This window comes from Dipodomys ordii, unplaced genomic scaffold (genome assembly GCF_000151885.1).
Source record: "Dipodomys ordii isolate 6190 unplaced genomic scaffold, Dord_2.0 Scaffold16, whole genome shotgun sequence".
Taxonomy (NCBI): Eukaryota; Metazoa; Chordata; class Mammalia; order Rodentia; family Heteromyidae; genus Dipodomys; species Dipodomys ordii.
In genome coordinates this window covers 13222575-13239897 of record NW_012267232.1, presented here as the reverse complement: position 1 = coordinate 13239897, position 17323 = coordinate 13222575, and positions in this window count along the sequence as shown.

Genomic DNA, 17323 nt, shown 5'->3' with positions numbered 1-17323 from the left:
GGCTAGTGCTTTACCGCTTGAGCCACAGTGCCACTTCCAGTTTTCTGGTGGTTAATTGGAGATAAGAGTCTCATGGACTTCTCCTGCATGGGCTGATTTTGAACTATGATCCTCTGATCTCAACTTCCTTAGTAGCTAGGGTTACACATGTGAGCCACCACTGCCTAGCAATGAATTAAAATTTTAAGCATACATGATGTCTTGATAAATTGCTATGCTTCTTTTCCATGTGGCGCAAACCAGTCATAAAAATATGAAGGTATAGAATCTTGTATGCAAAAAAACAGCAAACAACAACAGACAAACTGTTTCCGACGTATTCTTTTCCTGTTCCACAAGTACTTCAAATTTGATTACTGTATTCGAAAATAATTCTTTCCTATTAAGGTTAATTATCTAAATATACACACTATTCTTATCCCCTTTACTGACCTATAGTTATCCTATTATTTAATATTGAATACATTTGTGGCATTAAATGAAAATTATTCCTTATAGGAACTAGAATTTATATAATTATACTATTGACATGAATGAGACTCAACATCTTAAAAAATATTCTTCACATCAGTTACTTTGTCTACTAAAAGGTTTTCCAGTGTATGTGGAATGAAAACAAATTTATTTTTTTTCATGTAACATTTAGCAAGTCCTGTGAACAAACTGGGAAGTGCTTTCACATTTCTTTATGTAAAAATGTGTTAAGTAAGCTGAAGTGTCATTACAAAACATAATTTCCACTGTATGTCTAACTTCTGATGTTATTAAACCAAATTAAAAACAGTTGTTGTCTAAAAATCTGTGTGTGTGGGGACTCAAGGAATTTGTCAAATTAGAGAACTGAAAAGAAAAAAAATGAGGCTTACAGTATTTGAGGCAAGTATTCTGTTTGGAAGGAAATATGGAAACCAGTTTTCATAGTGTATCTTATCACAAAAAATAAATACACTGATATGATAAATTCTGATACCATTAGGATTAAATGATGTGTATCATTGCAAAAGAACATATTGTTTCCTCTGTGTTATACAGTCCTGTGATCTGAAGGTATCCAATCAGCTTCCTACAGAGGAAACATCTCTGTCATGATGGGTAAAACACAACATATAACTTGTCAAATTATCCAAAAGAATAGATTGTGAATTATGTCAGCTGTAGCATTTCAAAACTGGGTGTTTGCAATTAAATATTTCTTTGTGTGCAAATTCATTAGTACCAATTTAATTAATATAATATTTTTAAAAACAGGCAACAAATGCAAAAACAGAACAAGACATACAATACCAAAAGCCCTTTTTACATTTCATCATCATGTATTCAATATTATTCACTAAGAATTTGTGCAAAGTGTTAGGTAGGTAATGTATTAACATTGCAGAATTTGGGCAACAGTGCTGTTTAAAATGCACAGCAAAGCAACGTTTTTTCTAGAAAGCTAGCACTAACCAAATATGGAGATTGGCACATTGAAATGTTCCCGTACTTACAGCATTTTAATTAAAGCAAGTTCAGGGGAGAAATCTCATTTTCACAGGCATCAGTCATCTGTAAAATCCCTAGCTTTTACTGAATGCAAATTCATTTTAAAATATACATGCCAAAAGATACGTAAAGTATAAGAATTTTCCCAGTAGTTATAGAATTCTCCATTGGTTCATGGATGAGCAATTTTAATTTTTAAATGTATTTTTCTAAATTAGTAATTTCTCATTTATTTCCACTTAATTTCCAAATTACCATTGCACTAGATTATTTTATGAATCTCTCCTCAGTTGCTCAGAAAAAAGAAAATCAGTCACTTTAGTAAAATAAAGGTTACCAAGTGACTGCAAAGAATTATAGTAAGAAAAATGGGGAGAAGTTCAAGAGATGCAAATCTTAAAAACATAAGAAAAGAAAATACACCTCAAGCACTTTAACTGTTTTTATTTAAGGAGAGTATTTTTGGCTCAAATAAAATAAATTCACTGAGTTAAAAACAAGCCTTACATAGAGGTTTGAAAGTATTTTCTTTTAATTTCAGAATGAAAGACAACTGTAATGACACCACTATTACGAAGTAAGGAAACTTTGTCGTAAGGATGATGATATTTAATCTGAGGGGTCTTCTGTAGATCCCAGCTTGGACACTGGTCAGCACAAACAGTAAAAATTATGAGAGATACGGTGTCTGCCTTTTCCTGTTATGCTTTCTTTTTTCCTTCTTTTTGCCTTCTGTCAGTCTTGATAAAAGTCTACACACTACACACACTTCCAAGTGCCTGAGAATCCAAAGCAAGCTCCTTAAGTATTCAATTCATGCATTACAAGTCTGTATGAACCTGGTACTTAGCATAGTCAAAAAGGGACATTTTAAATATTTGGTTTGTGTTGTTAGATAACTGAAGCATTTCAGATTTCTTCTTTCGTTCACTAGATACCATTCATATTAGAGACTGACTCCTATCTTTTCTAAACAGAAATAATTGAACCATTGTAAATCTCCTCATAGTTTACTCTTGTTGGTGTGTATATACATGACCCATCTTACTTCTGTACATTTATGTGCAGTGTGTCCTGAGTTACTTGAGAAAGAAGAGAGGCCTTCATTCAAACTCTCTATACACTTTGCATAGGGTACCATGTTTCCATGAAACTCAAAGAAAGATGTCTTTTTAAAAAGACATGCTTATAACAATGTTTGACAAGAAATATATTCATTGCCTTACTCATGTAACAGTAATCCCTCTGTACAGCATCTTGGCAATAAAATAAAATTTTAAAAGTAGAAAATACTTAAAAATAATAAAAAGGCATGCTTGAAATAGAATTCAATTCTACTTTTGGTGCATTTTGCTACCTTCAGTTCATAAGTTGATACCACTAGGGCATAATAATTAAATGATTAAATAATCAACTATACTTTGAATATTTTGAACAGTGACTTTAAAAAAAAATTTTAGTGAGGAGGTTGATTTTTTTTGTTCCTGTCCTGGAACTCAAATTCAGGGCCAAGGCATTGTCCTTGAGCTTTTGTACTCAAGATTAAAACTCTAACACTGGAGCCACATCTCTACTTCAGGAATTTGGGTGGTTAATTGAAGATAAGAGTCTCATGGACTTTCCTACTTGGACTGGCTTTGAACTGTCATCCTCAGGTTTCAGCCTCTAGAGTAGCTAGATGTGAGTGATTATACCCAGTTTAATAACTGTATATTAAGAGACATGTACTATACAAAGAAAACCAACTCACAAATACAAAACAGTAAATTATGGTTTAAGGAGGAAATATATGAATATTTCACAAAGAATGTTACTTATATTAATATAAATGTGATTGATTAGTTAACATAACTTAATATGCATTAACCATTATTTTGTACCAGTGCTGGAGTTTGAATTCAGATCCTGGGTATTCTCCCTTGGCATTTTTGCTCAAGGGTGGGTGACAAACTACCACTTGGACCACACCTCCATTTCTAACTTTTGATGATTAATTTCTGATAAGAGTCTCATAGATGTTGTTGCCTGGGCTGGCTTTGAACTATAATCCTCAGATTTCAGCCTCCTTTGTAGCTAAGTTTAGATGGACAAGTCACTGGCACTCGGTATGGTACTTTTAATTATGTGTGTAACCCTAAAAAAGATTACCATGGTATTTTTCTTTAAATTAAAAAATATTTTAAAACAGTTGTACAAAAAGCTTTCAGTTTGAATGTCAATTTATGTGGTAAATGTTTGATGTCTTCTCTTCCTTCATTCTCCTTTCCTCCATCTATCCCAAACCCAAGTTTGACACCTCAAGTTTCTTGGTTTCACTTTTCAGGTATATACAATGATTTTTTTCTGTTTATTATTTTATTACTTTTATACATTACATATTATCATAAATAGTTCAAAGGGGTTGTCATTTAACGAAGCAGCGTATGAGTGCACTGCATCTTGAACAATGTCATCCCTTTCAACATTTTTACCTCCTTCCCACTCACTGCTTCCATTCTCTTAACTGTGTAGTCCTCTATAATGAAATCCTGAATGTATTACCTCCTCCCTTCTCCTTTTCATTCATCTGCCTCTCCCCTTGTTCCACACCTCCTCTTGCAAGTACCCATTTCCAGGAGCTGATTATGTTGAGCATTGACTCAGTTTTTCTAAGGAATGACATTAACAGTGAATATTATTAATATTTTTACCCACCATTTCTCTCTCTAATCATCGCAAAATCTTTACTCTCCAAATACAGATTTAATTATGTTATTGTGAATTCTGAGCATTGCAGAATTAAATTCATCTATAACATATACCTACTTCAATGATGTAAGCTGAAATAAGTGTAACAGATGCAGTGTTTTATTTTTTTTTTATCAAAACAGCACGTGAAGTCAGGAAATAACGTAAGCTAAGTAAACCACACTTTCTACCTGCACCTATATGAAGCTTTGTAACGTTGTGGGGGGGAAGTGAGTGTTATTTTCAAATTAGCAGAAATTTTACAGTGCTCTTCAGATAGAAGTAGAATTCAATAGCAAATGTACAAAACTGATGATTTATCAGTGCCATTTTTACGAAAAAAAGCCTAATAGGACTGCTTATATTCATGGCCTCCATTGTCCACAACTGTGCCATAGTCCTCAAACTCTGGAGAAGTGAAACATCTACACACCTTCTACCTGGACTTCCGCTGTTTCCCCAATCCTTCTCTCATACAGATACATCAACAACACTTCCCTCAGCATACATACCTAACATAGGTAACGCTGGTACTTTACACCCATGTCTATGTATGATTTGCACTTTTTGACAACTAGTTTAATTTGCTGATTTTCACGAAGGCAGGAATTGAACAAGAGCTGCCCCCACCAATTCCCCAACAGAGATGCACAAAGCTGTATGTCCCATCTCCAAAACTCACCTGAGGACTCTTCTACTCTTTAAAACATATTTTTTACACAAACCCCGTTCAATCTCATCAGACTTTCTTCCATTTCTTGAAAGCACTTAGAATTTATGTGATGAAACTAAAGTATATTTAAAGCATTTTAATGGGAATTACAATGTATCACAGAAAGAATAGGTTTTTAGTCTATATTTGTTGTTTGCCTTTCTTGGCACTCTGACGTTTTCGTTGTTCTTTGGTGTGGGGTTTTTGTTGATGTTGTTCCCTTTTTGTGTGTGTTGCCATCCTGGGGCTTGAATGCAAAGTCTAAGCTCTGTCCCTGATCTTTTATGCACAAGGTTAGTGCTCTAACTGTTGATACAACACTCCACTTGTCTTTTTTGGTGGTTAATTGGAGATCAGAAAGAATGGCATCACCTCTTTGTAAGGAAATGGAAAGACTTTGGAAAAAATCATATTAAGTGAAGTAAGCCAGACCCAAAGAAACCTAGGCTCTATGATTTCCCTCATTTGTTATAATTAGTATAAGCCTAGGATAGTCCTAGCAGAGAATCATAATTGATCAATAGCTATGTATATATGACCATACAAAATAATGCTAATTGAAATGAACTTCAAGACATGGATATGGCAGGTCTTTGTTTTTGTTTTTATTTTTTTGTTATTAAAATTGTCGTCACCAATGTACTATTTCATTTTTCTTTTTCCATTGGCGTATCCCTGGTAATCACTGTCTTTGATTCTGCTCTCTCTCTCTCTCTCTCTCTCTCTCTCTTTATATATATATATATATATATATATATATATATATATACATATATATACATATATATATATAATCTGTTTTGGGGAAAGGAAGGGGAATATCAAAATGCTGAAAAGAATGGCAAAGGATGACCCATTGCAACAATGATACTCACAAGACACTACGTTGGAAAAAACTTTACAACATCATGAGAGGAGACGAGTAGGGGAGGGATAGTGGGAGAACACCAAAGGAGTTGGTAACAGTGTTTGACAAGAAATGGACTCATTACCTTACTCATGCAGCAGTAACCCCTCGTACACCATCTTTACAGTAAAATAAAAACAAATTTTAAAAGGCTGGGAAAGTGGTACAGTGCTTGCTTTGCATACATGAGGCCCTGGGTTCTATTCCTCAGCATCACATAAGCAGAAAAAAGCCAGAAGTGGCGCTGTGGCTCAAGTGGTAGAGCACTCACCTTCAGCTGAAGAGCTGAGGGACAGTGACCAGGCCCAGAGTTCAAGCCCAACGACCAAAAAAATAAAAATTAGGGAAAAAATTTAAAACAATTAAAAAAGAATCTCATGAACTTTCCTGCCAGGTCTGGCTTTTACAGCCATTCTCAAATCTCAACCTCCTTAGAAGCTAGAATCACAGGCATGAGCTACCAAGTACCCTGCTCCACCCTGAGCAGTTAAGCAAGAAAATAGTGTGCATTTTTGTATGTTGATAAAATAAAAATATTTTCCAAATTTAGCAAAACTATATACAAGAACACACACATTTACTTATTGACAGCTCATTTTATACCTTCCTTCTTTACCTACCATTAGATAACTAAGAGGTATATGATTTTATTTTAAAAATAGTCAAAAAGTGTTATGCTATGTAAATACAAATAGAAAGCCAAATTTATGACAGTGTAATTGTAATAAAACTACAGGTTAAGCCACTGTTGCTGTATTAGTAAAATCAGACAAATTTAATGATACTAAAATGGAAAACGATTTCAAACTGAATAAACTCTCATATGAATATTTTCTTTATATTTATTCTCATAATATATACCATGAAAATAAAAATGAAACCCTTTAAATACTATATGATTTAGCACTTATCCTTACAATGGAAGTCTGTATTAGTTAAATATTAAAACATAAATTAATATAAATTAGTAATAGGTAATCACAATAAGAAATTTTTTCCTTGTTTTCTAATGATTATCTACCAAATGACTCTTATAAGACTGTGTTAAGGCTAAGAACTTCATGCTGCAAAGACCATTATCCATCTGTAGCTGCTGCAAGATAAAGCATCACCCCATTGAGGCTTAACTATCATCTGAAGATTCCTTTCTGCATGTAATTGTGATGCTTTGGTTTTTTCCAACTGTGGCTCAGTTTTGATTCTCTTGAGCAGAGATTATGGCAAGCAGATGCTTCTGTTGATTTACAAAATCCATAGAAAGCAGCCTTGATGAATGTGGATTTGGAATGATTTATGCACCCACATGCAAATATACACAGAAGCATGTCTAGTATTACATGCATTTCACAATGCATATCTATGCACAAATGCATGTAGCATATGATCAAATCTATACATTCACTTTTCTTTTTCTATTAGTTTTTATTTTTATTTATTTTTTTTTGGTTGGTCATGGGGCTTGAACTATAGGCCTGGGCACTGTCCCTCAGCTCTTCAGCTCAAGGCAAGCGCTCTACCACTTGAGCTACAGCGCCACTGCCTCTATTAGTTTTTAAAACTCTTAGGTCTATTTCAGAGGATCATCGTAAACCAGGGATAGTTAAATTAACAATAGCAACAAATGAAAACCCTCATCTTATTCATCCAGAAAAGAGTTTTATCTCCAATTAACTAATAAAAAGCCAGAAACACGCATGTAGCTCAAATAGTAGAGAGCCAGACTTGAGTGAAAAAGCTAAGGGTTGGAATTCAGGCTTTGAGCTCAAGCCCCAGTCCAACACAAATGAAAATATTAAGATATTTTTATCTAGGGATGTAGTTTTAAATAAAACATGTGGTATACCTCCCATATTTATACTAACATTCACTATACTTGTAATATCTATTGAAAATGTTAAAAATAATTTTATTGCACACAGTTTTCATAAGCTTATTCAAATATTATCTAGTTACACTGGTTCATATCTTTCATAGTTTTCTGAACAAAGTTTTGCATAAGTACTTAGCCAACAAAGGCTGACCATTTTGTTTCTTATCTACATATGTTTTGGCAGAATGGTTTCTCAGCATGAGTAATTTTAGGCAGCAGATTTCACTTTTCTATAACCCTTCTATACATTTGTTTTAACTTACTCTTTATCTGGCACTTAAAAATAAGAGATCAATTAATGTGTTGTTGTACATTATAAAGGAATTTGAACCAACCAATCAATATCAGTCTAGCTCTAGAAAAGAGCTCTAACCAGTTTCATATTAAACAAAGATTGAAGAATTTAAGGAAGGCCTTCAAAAATTGTTTTACTTTTCTGAGAAGTCCATTCTAATTCATCATAAAATTACAAGAATTACTATATTGATTGCCTTAAGGGAGCAGTAGCAAGAAATAAATTATAAGAATGTATTGTAGATTTCCCTTTGTAAAGCTCCCAAATATAATCTCTTTGTGCCATATATACCCCTTTATTTCAGCAAAAACTAGGAGTTAAAGATACTAGGTATTCAAAGAGAAATGTTCAATAATTGCATTGTGTTGGTAGGTTGAAGGCATTTTATGCCACCCTGTGTTAGTTAGTTACATATAAAGTGTCAATAAACCCTAAAGAAAGAAGGCATAAGAATTTGGCACAAAAATTAACAGCAACTGAAACAAATGTTAATAGCCTTAATCTGCAAAAAGCTGTTGCAAATAATACTTGGCAAGTGTAGAAATGATAAATTCATAAGAGATTTAAAGAGAGAATGATTCATATTTATGAAGATGCTATGCATGTTCTGTAACAAAAGAAATATTTTTTAAAATAACATTTTTTTAATCTCTGAAGTTTACAAGGACTTCAAACCTAAAGCTAACTGGTCCTGGCTGTTTGATTTTAAGTCTCTATTATTAGGTGTATAAATGTATTTAGGATTAGAAATTTTTGTGCTAATTTCTAATGTAGAAATTATTTATAACACTTTTTCTTCCAAGGCAGGGTTACCTCTCTCTCCTTTACACAGATGAATTATTGTTGCAGTTTTTAATATTTTATAATTCTCATAAGAATTGTATTGATTTTTAGTCAATCAGATTCATCAATATTCTGCTTCCTTTTTATATGTATTTAAACTATGATCTTTGTAAAGGCACCAAAAACATGCACTGGAGAAAATACAGTAAATTCACCAAATATTGGCAAAATTATATATCAATGTGTACATTTTTAAAAGCAGACTCCTATCTCTCAAAAATTTAAAATGGATCAAAGATATTAACATAAGAACAGAAACTTTGAAATCACAGGGAAATTGAGGATTAAGCAGAAGTAATGTTTCTCTGGATAGAACCCAATTACTCAGAAAATAAGAATAACTCAAAAAATGGGATCTCAATACATTAAAAAGCTTTTGAAAAGTGAAGGAAATAATTACCAGACTCAAAAGGAAATCAACAGAATTGTTGAAAATCTTTGCCATTTACTCATCAGATCAAGGTTTAATACCCAGAATATATGAAGAACTCCAACAATTTATAAAAATTCTAATTAGTAAATGGACAAAAGAAACGAGCAGTTTTCAAAGGAAGTACAAATCATTAATAAATACCTGCAGAAAGGTCTGACATCTTTAGCCATAAAGGAAATGCCAATCAAAACAATATTGAGATTCCAATTAACCAGCATTGGAATAGCTGTTATCAAGGACATAAACAAACACTGGTGAGAAAACAGAGGGAAAGGAACTCTCATATACTGTTGGTGGGAGTGTCATTTTGTGCAGGCACTATTGAAATCAATATGGAGCAACCTTAAAAAATGAAGAGAGACCTACCATACAGCCTTGTTATACTATTCCTGGGCATATATCTATATATGTGAAAGAATGCAAGTCAACGTACGGAAAAGGTACTTGCAGACCTGTGTTTATGGACACACTACTCACAATAGTTCAAATATGGAATCAGTTTAGGTACCAATCGACTGATGAATGAAATATAAATATGTATGCATAATAGAATACTATTCAGACAGGAAGACAAACACAATTACACACAAAGTAATTTTCAGGAAAATGGATAGATTTCAGATCATGTTAAGTAAAATAAGTCAGACTCAGAAAGTCACATGCTCTCTTTTTTTTATCGGGGAATCTAGCTCCCAAAAGTGAATGGTAAAGATGTGATTCAGGTAATGTTTCAAGGTAGATTCCAACAAAAAGGGAGAAGGGGAAAGGGAGAGGGTATAAAGAGGTGGTGAACATAGTCATTAGACACATGAATGAAAAGACAAGAATAAAATCTGTTGGTATTGCTTTAAGAAGGGGGCAGAGGAATGAGGCAGAGATTGACTTTGGACTCATTCTATACATAATGCATATGTATACATTATTGGGAAATACCACGTTGAAACATTTGTACAACTGTTAGATACAAATCAGAAAATTAAAAAAAATGTAATATAAGGATCTTTCACTCTCAGGAAACTTCATTTGTATTATGTGGGACCCAGAAGCATACTGGGTTATCAATAGTGGAATCAACCTCCCTTAGTTTTCTCTTTGTATAAAACACTACTCTTTTTCTCCTAGGATAATTATCATTGTTATTTTGCACTGATGGATATTTACATATATTTCTTTCTATCATATACATTTTAACCTCCTTGAACATATTGTCCATGTTTAATAATATTTTATTTTATTGTAAATGTGATGTACTGATAGGTTACAGTTATATATGTAAAGTAATGAGCACATTTCTTGTCGAACAGTGTTACCCCCTCCTCATTTTCAACCACTTTACCTCTCCTACTCCCAACGGCTCTCCATCCCAAGTTGTAAAGTTAAGTTCCAACACAGTCTTGTAAGTCTTGTGAGTCTTGTGATTATTGCTGTCAAATTGGTTCACCCTTTGTCCTTTGTCTCAAAATTCATTATTCCCTTTCCCTTCACCAAATCAGATAAATATATACACAAGATGCAGGGTAGCAAAAGTAAAAGCAGTGACAGCCAAAGGAAAAGAAATGAAAGAAAAAAGAAATCATTTCACACAGTATATTAAGTGTATAGTCAGAGAGAATAATTAAAGCTAAGTCTGTCTCAATACTCCAAATATATCTGAATGGCTGACTTCCACTAACAAGTTTGTAGTACAAGACTGAGTATTGTATATAAGCAAATGAAAACAACAAAAAAAAAAAACATGGTGTGGAAACACCTAAGATGAAAAACTTTTGCATGTGTTATTTGTTTAAATAGTACTATACATTTGGAAATTTCCCTTCTGAAATTTGGTCATATTTTGAATCTCTTTGTAGTAGCATCTCTTTGTTGTTATATATATTATAAATCTATAAATATACTAAGTATTTAAATATATATATATTGCTGTGCTATTTAATGCCCACCTTTTACATCTCTACAATACTGCATGAACATATGCTAATGCCCACCATCTAAGTGGGACTTTACCATGTAACAATTTATAGTGACTAATTGTTTCTATTCACAAACTCTGAATTTTTGTACAAAAGTATGCATTGCATTTTATTTCTATTTCAGTGATAATTTCATAGAATGAATTTATATTCATTCTTTCTTTTTTGCGGGGGGGTCCTGTCATGGGGCCTGAACTCTGGGCCTGAGCGCTGTCCCTCAGCTCTTCAGCTCAAGGCTAGCCCTCTACCACTTGAGCCACAGCACCACTTCCGGCTTTTTTCTTTTTGCTTATGTGGTGCTGAGGAATCAAACCCAGGGCCTCAGGCATGCAAGGCAAGCGCTCTACCACTGAGCCAACTTCCCAGCCCTAATTATTCATTCTTAAAGACTGCTTTTCTATTTTACTTTTCTAATATGAGCTTACCCTATGCCTATATTTTTAATAAACCTAGAACTTGCTCTACAATTTCTACTAATTATATACTACACACTCTAATTGTTCCTTATTCATTTTGATATTATCAGTTAAAATTTAGTTACTTAAGAATTTCTTGTGATATTAGGTCTGTGCTAAAAGGCAGTTTTTGAAGGATTATGTAATTTTTTTATATTTTATTTATTTACTTATTTTATAGTCGGTCATGGGCCTTGAACTCTGGGCCTAAGCGCTGTGGCTGAGCTCTTCAGCTCAAGGCTAGCGCTCTACCACGTAAGCTACAATGCCACTTCTAATTTTCTGGTGGTTTATTCGAGATAAGAGTTTCATGGGCTTTCCCTGCCAGGACTGGCTTTGAACTGAGATCCTCAGATCTCAGCCTTCTGAGTAGCTAGCATTGCAGACGTGAGCCACTGGTGCCTGGCTAAAGGATTATATAATTTAAATAATCATTTCCAGCTAGTGACTCTTTTACTATCAACAGTAATTAAATAATCCTTGAAAATCATCATTTGATTATATCATTAATAGAAATATTTCTGTACTTATATATTATTATTCCATGTTGAATTACAGTATATAGATTAAGGTGACATTATAGAAATCTTATAGTATTCTACTGTAGTAAAAAATTAAAGACATTCTATTTCAATGAAAGATTTATGTTCAGACTCAAAAATATTTCATATTTATCGTTGTAGAAACCTTTTCCTTTTAAAACATTAAAAAAATTCTTTGACTATATCATGTAGTTTTTTCATCCAACAAATAACTCACTGCATAGATATTACATTTGTATAATAGTTACTTGGAGGTATAAATACATTTCTGGCTTATTACTAGTAAAATTTCTTAGTATTATCAAAAGCATTTTGCAAAGGACACTGACCTCACTGCATTTTATTTAATTGTATGCAGAGAGGAAGTGCTGGAATGAGTTGGTAAAATGAGTTGGAGATTCACTGAATAGTAAAATTCTCCTCTGAAGGAGTTGTTGTGCACATTAGCATATTAAAGACTCTAAGCTATCTCACACTAAAGAAAGCTCTTTTACTTTGTTTAACTCAGCATTTCCAAACTTATTTAACCAGAGAAACCTTTTTTCGTCCCTTAGAGAATGCTATTCCCATCTCAAAGCAAATGTGTGTTCCACAGGAACTGCTAGGAACATACTAATTTGATTCGACCTTTTCATTTTATAGTTTTCTGAGAGATTTAGGACCCCCAAAAAGATAAATAACAACCAAAGATAAGTTAGATAATTACCCAAAATTACACAGCACTCTATAAACAGAAATGAAACCAGTCAGCCACAATTTTTCCTAATCTTCTTCAAATCCTTTCTTACATTGCATTTTTTATGTTTTTCTTTTTTGGAGTATTCTATCACTCAAATTGTGTAATTTTGAAGTCTATTTATCGTTATATTTATGTTCAATACTAAACTATGTGTGTAGATTAGTTGCACATGGAAAATCTTGTGCATTTTATTTGTTTCTTTGCATATGTGCATACAGACTAGAAAGAAATGAAATAAAAGCAGTGCTTTGTATATTTCTCAGCAGAGGACTAATTTCAGATACACTGAAACAGAAAGTGCATGGTTCTGTGAGGCACAGAAATAGTTTCTCTCAAAGAATATCTTTTCATATCATTACAACCTCGAGGCCAGGCTCATATTAACAAAATTGATTCATTAAATGTGATTTATATTAAGTCTGTTGAACACAGACATAAAAAATACAGACGTGAAATATACTGGCTTACAAATGATGCAGAGAATGTCATTCCTTTCAGTTCAGTTTTCAAATTCAACATTACTCAGCAAATGGTTCTAGATGTCATATTGTCACTTGATCTAAGTTCAAGCCACATGTTGTTGTTGTTGTTTTAATACCTTTTTGGGGGGAGAGGAAGGAGGATGCCATTTGAATTTAGGGCCATATACTTGCCAGGTATATATAGCCTTTATACTTATGTCCTATTCCCAACCCCTTTTGTTCTTTCTTTTTAATAGAGTCCTGCATGTACACACAAGTTGGTCTATAACACAATTCTCTGCATCCTGTTCACCAGATAGGTATATATCACCATGCCCAGTTTTTTTTTTGTTATTAGATAAGTTGTCTTGTGAATTTTTTTTAAATTTTATTTTATTGTAAAGATGCTGTATAGAGGGGTTACTGTTATATGAGTAAGGTAATGAGTTCGTTTCTTATCAAGCATTGTTACTCCCTCCTTTGTTGCTCTCCAACTGTCCCTTCCCTATCCCACCTTCCTCACCCCCCCCCCGAAGTTGTAAAGTTCATTTCCAACATAGTGTCTTGTGAGTTATCAGTGTCGTGATAGGTCATCCTGTGTCTTTGTTTCAGCATTTTGTTATTTCCCTTTCCTTCCCAAATTAGATAAATGTATATACAAAATTCAGGACACTAAAATAAAGTACAGGGACAATAGGATATATACCATAGGAGGAGGAACATACAAAGGAAACAAAAATCACATAGTACATTAAAAACAACAACAACAAAGAAAGAACTCTTGTGTCTTTTTGATGGAAAGAATATGTATGTCTGGAAGTATCACAATCAATCCTTTAATACAACTATTAAACATTTAAAAAATCCAAAATACTTTTCTACTATGAAATATGAGACTGAGGTTTAATAAGAAATAACTCTTCCTAATGACATGTGTGTTGGTTGTACTCATGACTATATTATAAACTTTTTGAACAAGGAATTTCTGAGTTACCAAATCCTGAGTTATTAAAATGCCTATTTGAGCTTTCACTAGTAGATTATGTGAATTAAAAAAAAATATGTGAAACTCACATGTCTCTCCAAAAGTAAAATCTATTATAGCTTGATCCACAGTGTATAAGTTATTCATATCAAAGAAGCACACATAGACATCTCTGATCATTACATGTGAGTGGTCAGAATGGCGAGCAGAATCACAAAGACATATTCAATGATTTAAGCAATGACATGGGAAAAGGATTTCTCTTGGATAATTATCACTGATATCCATTTTTAACACTTCCTGTATAAAACAACTAATAAACAGCTGATAGAGTACAATGTATAAAATTTGAACTTTGAAATATACTCTGCAGAGTCCTAACATTGCTTTAAAATGTTCTTATAGGGGCTAGGAAGGTGGCTAGGTGGTAGAGTGCTTGCCTTGCATGCATGAGGCCCTGGGTTCAATTCCTCAGCACCACATAAGCAGAAAAAGTCAGAAGTGGCACTGTGGCTCAAGTGTAGAGTGCTAACCTTGAGCTGAAGAGCTGAGGGACAGTGCTCAGGTCCAGAGTTCAGGCCTCACCACGGGCAAAAAGACAATGTTCTTATAATAATGTCCTATTAGTGCATAGATATAAGAAGCTTAGAACAACACAAATTATTTTATAGTGTCAGAATGGGGCTTACTTAGATTTTCTAAACAGAGTCTCATCAGATAGAAATTGAAGTATCTTCTGGGAGTGTGGTAGCTCACTCCTATAATCCTAGCTACTCTGAAGGGTAAGATCTGAATGATCATTGAAGGCAGAAAAGTCCACAAAACTCTGTCTAGAAATAAACTAAGACAAGAAGGGAAGTATGGCTCAAGTGTAGAGCATGAAACATTATCAAGGTAAGTCAGAACAGTTTCTTGAGTTCAAACCCTGGTACCAACCAAAAGAAAAATATAAGATATTTATATAGGCTAAATGTTCTCTTCTATCATCACAATGTAGACCGAATTCAGTTCTTTGTAATAGTAGGATTAAAATTCCTCTATTCTTTCTGATTTTTGGTGTACCAATTCCAATTACCTTCTTCAGCACCTAGCCATGGAGACCTCCTGTGCTATGGTAGTTATGTCCTTCAAAACTACAGGAAAAATCTTCCTTGTGTTCACTAACAGAGAATCTAATAAAGTATGAAATCCTCACAGTATTGACTACCATCCATCATCTCTGGTAAGATCTGTCCTAGTCAAAGAAAAGGTAGCCAGGTAACCTATCATATACAAAGGGGAGAGAGGAATTATTTGCTTGAGGACATGAGGGCACAGAATTGAGTCATTGGAAATCTGTTTACCATACTATAAAACCATTATGTACATCAGGTAAGCAATAAGGAAAGTATGTGAGGGCATAGAGAAGGCTCAGAAAACCCGTGTAACATAGAAAAATCAAAGTTAAAAGTTAAAAATCCTGTTACTCCAATGCCAATCACAGGAAATGCATGCTTTTAAATGAAGTTTTACTAGAGCTTTTATCAAACATTTAAGCTTTCTAACTGCAGGTATTTTTTCCTTGTATAAAATTAGAGTATTTCTTAAAATTTCTAAATACACAGAGAATTTTAAGCACAGGGATTGTATATTCAAATTTGGAGCCATTTTATGATTTTAATATAGTATTCATAAAAATTATCAGGATTAAGGTAATTAGTGTATTTACATGTACCATTTTAGTTTTCATTTAGTCTTTTCTATCAATGTTATTTCCCTAAAGTCAGACTAAAATTGTCTTAATATTCTCCTCTGCTTGTTAACAGTTCATTCAAACTGTTGGCTCACGATCCCACTTTTATTAGAATATTTGCTTTAAAAAATATTGCAATTTTTACCTATCTGCCCTCAAGAATTTAAGCATTCAATAACTAAGAGATACTTTCATATGGACCCCAAAACCATCCCTTTAAACTTGAATTATATGAAGAGGGAAATATGATCTCAAATCCCTCAGTTTTTCTGGGAGGGTTGGAGAATAACTTCAGTGGTCAATTAGGGATTAGAGGATTTAACCATTGGATTCAACCTCCTGTCTGTGTTTCTTAGGTAATTCTCCAATAACTTATCCAGTGTTTTCTGGTCTTCATTTTTACTTTTATTGGATGGTGCCTTTTTGCTCTCTTGCAGTAGTCTGGAACAAAGTCTCCCTGGATAAGTGGTAGAGTGCTAGCCTTAAGCAAAAGAAGCTCAAGGACAGTGCCCAGGCCCTGAGTTCAAGCCCCAGGACTGGCAAAAAAAAAGTGTTTGTATTGTGTCTATTTTGATGACATTAATTTAAAAAATCATGAAAATTACATTATATAAAATTTATATCAATAGACTCCTTTATTCAATATGTTTTGCTTTGTCTCTGTCATTGTTGTTGGGGATTAAACCCTAGAACTTGTGATTGCTAGGTAAATTCTATTGACTTATTTGATATTTTTGATACTAAACATAAATATTATGGGCCTTATAAAAGGTGCTACCTTAGAAAATATTATTTGTGTCTGATAGTGCTATATATTGCACTGCTGTCTATACAAATCTTAATTGAAATAAACCTTTGCAAAGCAACATTTACAAAATAAGCTCAAATTACCAGGCAGACTGCCAAGCATCCTGTGGTATTATGAATCATGTTGGGGAAAAAATAGTTTAGTAGCAAAGTTACAGTCTTTAAGGCTTGATTCATCTGTCCTCATAATCTTAAAATTCATACTGTAGGTACTTTCCCTTATTGCAAATTTAGTTTTATATCTCTACAAATTCTAAATAGGTAATGATTTAAAAGCATAACTTTGATTAGTGAAAGCAATGTAAATATCTTATGCTAATGATAGTATATTAATAAGATAGGGTGCTGGAGGGTGGAGACACA